Source organism: Mastomys coucha, unplaced genomic scaffold (genome assembly GCF_008632895.1).
Source record: "Mastomys coucha isolate ucsf_1 unplaced genomic scaffold, UCSF_Mcou_1 pScaffold13, whole genome shotgun sequence".
Classification (NCBI taxonomy): domain Eukaryota; kingdom Metazoa; phylum Chordata; class Mammalia; order Rodentia; family Muridae; genus Mastomys; species Mastomys coucha.
Genome location: NW_022196895.1, coordinates 33,616,768 through 33,625,810, shown reverse-complemented (window position 1 = coordinate 33,625,810; position 9,043 = coordinate 33,616,768). Strand labels below are relative to the sequence as shown.

Sequence of the window (9,043 nt, the reverse complement as noted above, 5' to 3'; positions counted from 1 at the left end):
GGGGTAACATTTGAAATGTAAATAAATAAAATAACTATTACTACTACTATTACTAATAAAAACTAGAATATATGTGGCCTAGAAATGACAGGCAGGATTCAGCAAACAACAGAGGGCGCTTTTGAGCAAAAATAATCACCTTGATCTGTGTTGCATGAGGATTTAAGAGAAGCCAGCTCTTATATACCTATTGTGACAGCCATTGAGAATGCCTGCCCCCAAGAAGGCTGTGATCTGAGCGGGTCCCACAGCTGGCAGCTGAATGGTGCTCACTGAGAGCATTTCTGGTACTTTCAGCTGTACTCTCTGAGACAACTCTACTCATCCTCTTCATATTTATGCAGAGAACAAATTCTTCATGATTCTCATAGGCCTTCCTTCCTGAGTGAAACTTAGAAGAAACAAAGTATGATTAGGACAAACAATTATTCCTAGTGGTCTGTGTTAAAATTGACAACCTTTCTCTTCTTTCTCTGTCACCCAGTCTCTGTTCCTTCTTAATGTCCCTTTGCAAGTCTCCTGGTCTCAGTGGCTTATCTGATAGTGTGTCTAGACCTTCATCTTTGCGAGACCTGAGCCATGGCCATCATATTTTGTGCCCTTCACCATCTAGGATTGTTACAGTTATCTACTTGGGAATAAATTGGCAAGCATTTGCTAGGTGGACCCACCCAGGTTGAGTGCCACACCTTCCCTCTTCCTGGTTTCTAATAGCAGCCCTTCTTCCTGACAATCAAGAAGACTTCTCCTGCCATAATGCTAAGTTTTCTCTCTCCTGCCAATCTAGTCACATGAATCCCAAAGAACTGAGACTACTGTATTAGCTCTTCCTGTATCTGGAAATTTGCAGTGTCTCTTCATTTAAACTGATTTCCCTTAGGAGTTAATATCTGTAACTCTGTTAAGAGTTGCAGGGATTAAAAACCACAAGCTGCTCAATTGAGTCATAGTGGGATTATAGATAATAGGGGCCATTCCTGCCCTATAAAGGGTTTAGCACTGGCTTCTACTGATGACAGGATTGGCACCTGGCTATGGGAATATATTATAGGTTTTCAGAATTTCATGTATTCTTTGCCTCAACATCCCTGCAAGCAGACTAAGTGCATCCTGCCATACTATCAGGCACTTTAGCATGAGACTGTTCCTTGTCACAAGCTACTCCTCTAACCCTCTATCTGTGACTTAGTTACAAATACCCCAATGAAATTACTTCCTGTATGTTGCTTGTGTAGTCCCCACTGACTGCCAGTAGAAGCATTGCACAAGGGTTCCTACTCTCCTGATTCTCCACCTGAGTGGTGACTATGCCCCTTCAGGACTCCTCTGGGTGTCCTTCATGTCACACTGTACCTTCCTTTCTATAACCCCTGAGCATATTGCATAATTTAATTCATATGCATCTCCTAGTATTATTTTCCTAGTTGAGTTGGAGTGGTCTGAAAGATTGTACAAAGGTAGTTATCACTCTGTATGACACAAGAAGCATCTGGCACGGCCCTGGTCATCACACTGTGCTCTTAGTTCACATGGTCATCAAACCAATAGCAGTTTGGTTAATATGTTGTCAACTACATAAGCCATCATGTCTACTTTGATTAGTGATTCATGTATACCCTTTAGTGGCCATTAATTTACCTTACAAATGTCACCATATTTTGCATTGATACTCTGGTTGGCCAACAAGCTTCTAAGACAAAATTCCTTATATTCCAGTTTTCAAAACTCTAGAGTTATTGACAAGTACCCAAGTTATTTAACATTAAATATAATACTAACACCAACCAAATCTCTGCCCAGCTTTATGGGGTTTCAGTAAGGTTTTATTGTGGCTGACAGTAATTTTAACTTTTCATCCACACACCAAATGGATCAACTCATAAATTAAATTGGTTTCTCTTCCTCAATATCAGTTGGTCACACACATTTCCTTACATGCAGAGATATGAGATGAGGGATGGGTGAGTGTCAATGCAATGATACAATAACTGTTCTTAGACTGTGTACTCAATTGTACATACATTGGATTGTTTATTGGTTCATTTTATCTTATGACTTGACAGTTCTGATCAAACCCAGGTCATGGTAGGTAGTTATATTCCCATAGTTGTTTGGTGTCTCCCGATCAGGCTTTGTCTTTACCAGACCAAATAGTACACCATTTTTTTTTCTGCTTTTGGAATAGTCTTGATTTAGTGTATTAGGATCTGAACTGTAACTCTTCCCCTAGGATTTCCTGTGAGTTTAATATAGCATCTTTTATCACAAGTCTTAGGACTAATGCTGACAATTTCAAGGGAAAAGGATGCTTACCCTATAGCCCGCATCTTCATCAGAGTACTGTACTACTTGAAACCTTTCCAAAATTGGCAGCCTTTTGGGTCACACAATATGTAGGTCCAAGCAGCACTTTCAGGTGTAGAACAATATTATTAATTGGTATGCTCCCTTTTTGCTTGATTCAGAAGATAAAAAATTCAACAAAATTGATATTTTAGCTTTGATAATACTCTTGTTTGCAAGATCCCTAAAAATTTACACCATTATATCATGCTCCTGATTATTAATACACTTTAACTCTTGTGGTTTGAATCAGAAATGTCCCTCTTAAGCCCAGATATTTGAGAACTTGGTTTTCAGTTGGTTGATACTATTTGGGGAGGTCGAGTAACCTTGCTACAGAAAGTACATCATTTTATATGAGCTCTGAGAGATCATGATCTCATCCCTATTCCAGTCTGCTATCTCTGATTCCTATGTGTAGTTGAGATGTGATTGTTCAACTTCCTGCTCTTGCTACTATTCTTTCCTGCCATGATGAACTTTAACCCTCTGGATCCATAAACCAAAATAAACTTTCTTCATTCTACACACTATTCTTGATCACAGTACTTTATCACAACAACAGATAAATAATACAGATCCCAATCTCAGATTCAAGTATCCTACAAAGACCTCTAATATGAGAACTATTGGGCAGTGGTCTGTTTAGGCAACCTGGTCCTGGTCGAGTAACAGGTCTGGAATCCTGGACACCCGGTGGTGGGCAGTAGTTTCTGCCTGCATGGGACGAAAGGTGTTCAGCCATGCCTCCTGGGTCCCTGGCTCCTGTTTCAGTCACAACTCCTCAACAGGCCCCAGCAGGGGGTGTGTGTGATATAGGTCACGTATTATAAGCACCAAGCCTTCTTACATGCAAATAAAGATTCCCCAAACTCTCTCAGCCCAAACCAATGAGAGATACCTGCTGTTGAAATCTGAATGACTCCCCCCACCCAAACTGTATATAAATCCTATCCAGGGGAATAAAGGGGTTTGGAAGATCTACTGCGTCATCTGAGCCTTTTATTCTAAGAGCTGTAACACTTGGGGAGAGGTCTACTCTCCTAAAAGTTGGCCTGCAGCTGTGCTGCACTCCTCACTGGCTACTCGGCCTTTAGTTGGCCCAGCCCAACCTGACTCAGTGCAGGGTGGCCTGGAAGACATGGCAGAGACAGAGGTGAAGCCAACTGCAGCAGCAGATGAGCAGCGGAAGTGACTTCTTCTCCCCACCCGTGTCTGCTTCCCTTCACTGGAGCTCTTGCACCAGGCCAGGCCACAGATCTCAGTGGAAAGCCTCCGGCACATGGGCCCACAGAATACTACACTTTCTTTTACCTAGACCAATTAGCATTTATAATTGTAATAATATACTAGTCTTCAGAATACCCAGGTCTCTTCCATCGGTACTTAATAAAGGAAAAGGGAGACAACATAGGCAAAATTGAAATTATGTACTTTTGTTTACCATATGTAGATACAAGTTGGTTTTGATCCCTATTTCTGATAGAAAAATAATTTATCTCCTAAAACAGTGGGTATGTACTATATAGCTAGCAAAGGTATTACATATGCTATGGATTCTGTGTTGGAGCTAACACGCAGTTCAGTTTGTGGCAGTCAGTTGTCATCCTAATAAGTTTATTTGGTTTCTGTAGATAAATATGATGAGGACTATACCCACTATATAGACCAATAAGAGTACTTTCATTTTTTGTTATTCTTCAGTTTTGATTTACTATCTTTCCAGCTTATGAGATTTCAGAATCTTCTATTTTCCCACCCCTATCATGATAGCCATAAATATAGATGAAGGGTTTGTGATGGTTTGTATATGCTTGGTCCAGGGAGTGGCACCATTAGGAGGTGTAGCCTTGTTGGAGTAGGTGTGTCACTGTGCTCGTGGGCTTTAATACCTTTGTCCTAGTTGCCTGGAAGCCAGTTTTCTGCTAGCTGCCTTTGGAACAAAAGGTGGAATTCTCAGCTCCTCCAGTTCCACATATGACTGTATGCTGCTATGCTCCTGCCTTGATGATAATGGACTGAATTTCTGAACCTGTAAGCCAGCCCCAATTAAATGTCATCCTTATAAGAGTTGCCTTGGTCATGGTTTCTGTTCACAGCAGTAAAACCCAAACTAAGACTGGATCCAATGGTGTATGTCATCATTAAGAATTATGGGGGTTTCTGTCACCACTATATCTAGCAGAAAAAAATGATTTACAAGAGGCAAGATAGTTCAGTTTAATGGGCTACAGTGGATAGTGTAGGCTCAAATGTTGGGAATCTGATACTAAGTAGTTTATTTGCATATTTAAGCCTAGCACAATTTGGTAAAAACTTTATTTGTGAAAAATTAACTAAATCTCACTCATATGCATGATAAGGCATAAGTGTGACTACATTGACACTCTTTATAAACTACATGTGACATCTTCCATAAAGATAGACTCTATCAATTGACTACATTTAATATTTCTTATAAAGATGTTATATAGATTGATGATATCATAGTAGGTTTTGGGGGGAGAATCTGTTGTGGTCTTGGCCATACAGATAGAGCAAAAGTCACCAGGCAATTAACACCTCCTTTCCCAGCCTCCTGGGTGGATAACAGGTTATTACATCACAATCACAGATTCCCTTCCATTCTCTTCTCCCTGTCTTTACTGCTCACCTCACCTCCTCCAAGCCTCCCTCGCCTTTTCCTCAGAGAAGTGAGGCCTTTCATGGGTATCAGCCCTCCTTGGCATATCAAATTGCAGTAGAACTAGATGCATCTTTTCTTTTTGAGGCTAGACAAGGCAGCTCAATTAGGGGAAAGGGATCCAAAGGAAACAAGAGAGTCAGAGGCAGCCCCTGCTCCAGATGTTAGGCTCCACATGAAGACCAAGCTGCACATCTGTTACACATCCCATGAATACTCTTTGCTTTGTGGTTTAGCCTCTGTAAGCCCCTATGGGCCCCTGTTAGTTGATTTTGTATGTTTTCTTGTGGTGTTCCTGACCCCTCTAGCTGCTTCAAGACTCCCCGCATCATTCCCAAGATTTCCTGAGCTCCATGAAATGTTTGGATGTGAGTATCTGTGTCTGTTTCCATCAGCCTCTGGGTCAAGTCTCTCAGAGGGCAATTATGCTAGGTTCTGTAGGGATAATCTCTTGGATACTGGGTGAAAGCATAAAAATCTGATGGACAGTAAGCTGAGACAGGATTAGTAGTAGGTGGAACAACTGGGAGTAGAGAGAGGGAGAGAGAGAGAGAGAGAGAGAGAGAGAGAGAGAGAGAGAGAGAGAGAGAGAGAGAGAGAGAGAGAGAGAAAGAGAAATTCTGGGCAGTAAAGAGGTGTGGGAAGATTCACCATGAGACTCAGAGTCAGATGTATGGAACTGAAATGTGGTAATTAGCCATGTAGCAAACATGGAGTAGTATGAAGAGGATGGTTGAGTTGCCTAGGCATTTGTTGATAAATAATAGCCTCCTAGTCATTTGGAAAGTGAGGCACAGAATAAAAGAACTCATGGTTCCAAATGGTGTCCAGTGTAAGGGCTTATAGAACCCAGGCTTAGAATCTGAGACAAAGCCCTGATGGAAAGGCAGGAACAAACACATCTGCAAGCAGTTTTCTCGCTGGGTATAAGGCTGTTCCCTTTGACATAGAGCCAAGAGAAAGCCTCAATGCACATCACAGGCCTATGAGCTAACTCAGCTGGTGCATAATGGTCTCTCCCAGGCCAGATCCATAGTACACTTCCAAGATATGGCAGAGGAACTGAGCAGAGGGACTGAGCAGAGGGACTGGGATGGTGAGAAACCAGCATGTACTCAGGATGGAGGGGTAGGAAGCTTGCAATGGCCTAGAGCCACAATAGGTAGCAGCACTGCTTGGCCTGGAGCCACCTTCACAGAGTGAGCAGAGCCCTGTGTGACTGAGCCTGTAGGTCCAGAACTGCTGTTGTGTGCCTGTAGGTGAAAGCCTGCAACCATACAGAGTCAGGTGGAGAGAGGGACTGACCAGAGGGGGACAGAGCTAGGAGCCAGAAGCCTGCATGAAGTGCTAGCTGAGTGGCAGAGAAACTTGGCAGACAACATCTACAGATACATGGAGATGGCAAGAAAAGTTGAAAAGTCAACAGACTTGGTAAGATACTTGGAAAGTCCTTAAGGATAGAGTTAGAGATTAAAAGAAAAACATTTTGTGTTGAAAAATGGAAAATGCAATGACATAATGTATCTAGATCCCTTATGATTTTGTTTCACTTATCAGCATACAAATAATTATTTTTCATTAATGATTACAATTTTATATACCCTTTTCTCAAAAAGTCAACAAGCTGAAGGGTCCAAATGAGGACTCCTCAGTCCCACTTGGGAGGGAGAACATAGCAATCACAAGTGGGGAAGGAGGGAGAGATCTGGGAGGGAAAGTGGATGAGGTGGGTAGTTGGGGGAAGAGGGGAACCTGATCTGGCATTGGGTGGGGGGAAAGGACTGAAGCCCTGAGAGCTAGCAGAAAGAATGGAAACAGGCAACCTCAAGGAGGTAGAAAGTTGAGGGGACCCTCCAGAATGTACCAGAGACCTGGGATGTGAGAGACTCAGGACTCAAAGGTAGGGACCTCAGATGAAATACCCAACAGTAGGGAGAGGAAACCTATAGAGCCCACATTCAGTAGGAAGACAAGTGAGGGAGGGGGTTGTCATCTCATAGTCAAAACTCTGATCCATAATTTTTCCTGTCTGAAAGAATTGCAGGGACAGAAATGGAGAAGAGCCTGAGGAAAAAGAGGTTCAGCAAGAGGCCCAAATTAGGATCCAGCTCAAGGGGAGGCCCCAAGGCCTGAGACTTTTAATGAGGTTATGATGTGTTCACAAAAAGGGACTAGCATGACTGTACTCTGGAAGACCCAACAAGCAGCTGAAAGAGTCAAATGCAGATATTTGTACCTAAGCAATGGATCAAAGCAGTTGATCTCTGAGGTTGAATTACGGAAAAGCTGGAAGAAGCTGAGGAGGAGGGTTACCCTGTAGGAGGACCAGCAGTCTCAATTAACTTGTACCCTTGAGATCTCTCAAACACTGGACCACCAACCAGGCAGCCTACACCAGCTGATATGAGGCCCCTAACACATATACAACAGAAGACTGCTGGGTGTGGGTCTAGTCACAGAAGATACACCTAACCCTCAAGAGACTGGGGGTCTCATGGAGTTTAGAGGTCCAGTTGGGTGGGTGGTGGGTGGTGAGGACATCCTCAAGGAGACAGAGGGGTGGAGAGGAGATATGGGATGTGGAACAGTCGGAGCGTGGACTGGGGAGGTGAGATAAAATCTGGAGTGTAAATAAATAAAAGACAAAAAGGAGAAACAGCAGAATAAAACAGATTTAGGTCATAAGAAGACTAAAAAGATTAAATGCTAGGTTGGAGACCCTAGAACATAGATTAGGGAATTATTATTTTTTTCGAGATGGGGTTTCTCTGTGTAGCCCTGGCTGTCCTGGAACTCACTCTGTAGACTAGGCTGGCCTCAAACTCAGAAATCTGTCTACTTCTGCCTCCCAAGTAGTCAAGTTAGTGAATTCTTTAAATCAGAATAATGAATATTCAGAAGAATCCAAGCTGGAATCTACAATGACATAATAGCTTATGTGTTTCATTTCATAGAGTTTGAAAAATTTAAATATGTACATATATATGTACATACATCATACATTTGAGGCTTATTTAGAATTCCAAGGGGCTTCTGCCTTGAGTTCTGAAAAGAATGATTATGAGATTACACATTTATTAGAAGTGGTGGGTATCTTGGGAACACCTTTACAAATTGAAGCTGTTGATATGCTGACATGTTTCCATTAGAATACAATAATATTTTAGATATTATGGCATGATACATGTTAGAGATATATCTTGCAATCTTATAGGAAGAACAATGAATAACAATATAGAATTGAAGGGGGCTATGGCATCTCCCAGAAGTAGACTAGATAATGATTTATTGTTTTTAAAATTTTTAATGTCAATAAGACAGGTAGCATAGCTGTTAGAAATGCTGGATTTTAGAAAGGACTGTTGAATTAGATCAGTCTATACACATGATAATCTCAGAATTGGAGGCAGGAAATGTGTTGTGTTGGGGAAGAGGTTTTGTCTTTGTTTCAACAGAAGAAGAAAAGCTATGGATTCCATCAAAATTAATAAAGATTAGAGTTGGTGGATGAGACCTCCTGAAAATCTTAGCAGCAGACATGAAGGAAGAAACCACGAAGAACAACAAAATATGTAAAGTATACTGCCTGAGATATGAATGTCTCTGGTCAGGACCTCAGCTATGAATAGTCAATACTCTTGTTGGCTACAGGGTCTTCAAGACATACCGTGACATTCTTTCATATGGCATGGGTGGAAATTCATATTATAGCTTGGCTGTGTAGTCCAAACAGACTTATAAAGTTTGATGCCATTCTCCTGCTCAAACAAAGAGTAGAGCATTATCTTTAGCTCAGTTGTGCATACCACATATTTCATACATGCATTAATGCAGAAATATTCATTACTTTTGAAAGATTTTATGTTTATAGATTAAAAGGACCAGACACCCCCCACAAAATACCCACAAGAAAAGTATTGCAAATGATTTTACCTCATAGATGGCCTCAAATGCTGATTTCTCAAAAACTGCATTCAGAAAACTTTCTATATGGCTAATTAGATTGTCTAGAATCAA

The 9,043-nt window shown here is 41.5% G+C and overlaps 1 long non-coding RNA gene and 1 pseudogene across 1 annotated transcript; one reads left to right on the top strand and one right to left on the bottom strand.

Annotated features, from left to right (window-relative positions):
* Window positions 1-2,327, bottom strand: part of LOC116087821 — an 8,999-nt pseudogene extending 6,672 nt beyond the window's left edge.
* A 2,696-nt stretch (window positions 2,328-5,023) lies between these two features.
* On the top strand, window positions 5,024-6,451 carry LOC116087058. The gene is made up of 3 exons (XR_004117231.1): window positions 5,024-5,052; window positions 5,335-5,394; window positions 6,286-6,451. It is a non-coding gene; the product is annotated as an uncharacterized LOC116087058 (long non-coding RNA).
* The last annotated feature ends 2,592 nt before the right edge of the window (window positions 6,452-9,043 follow it).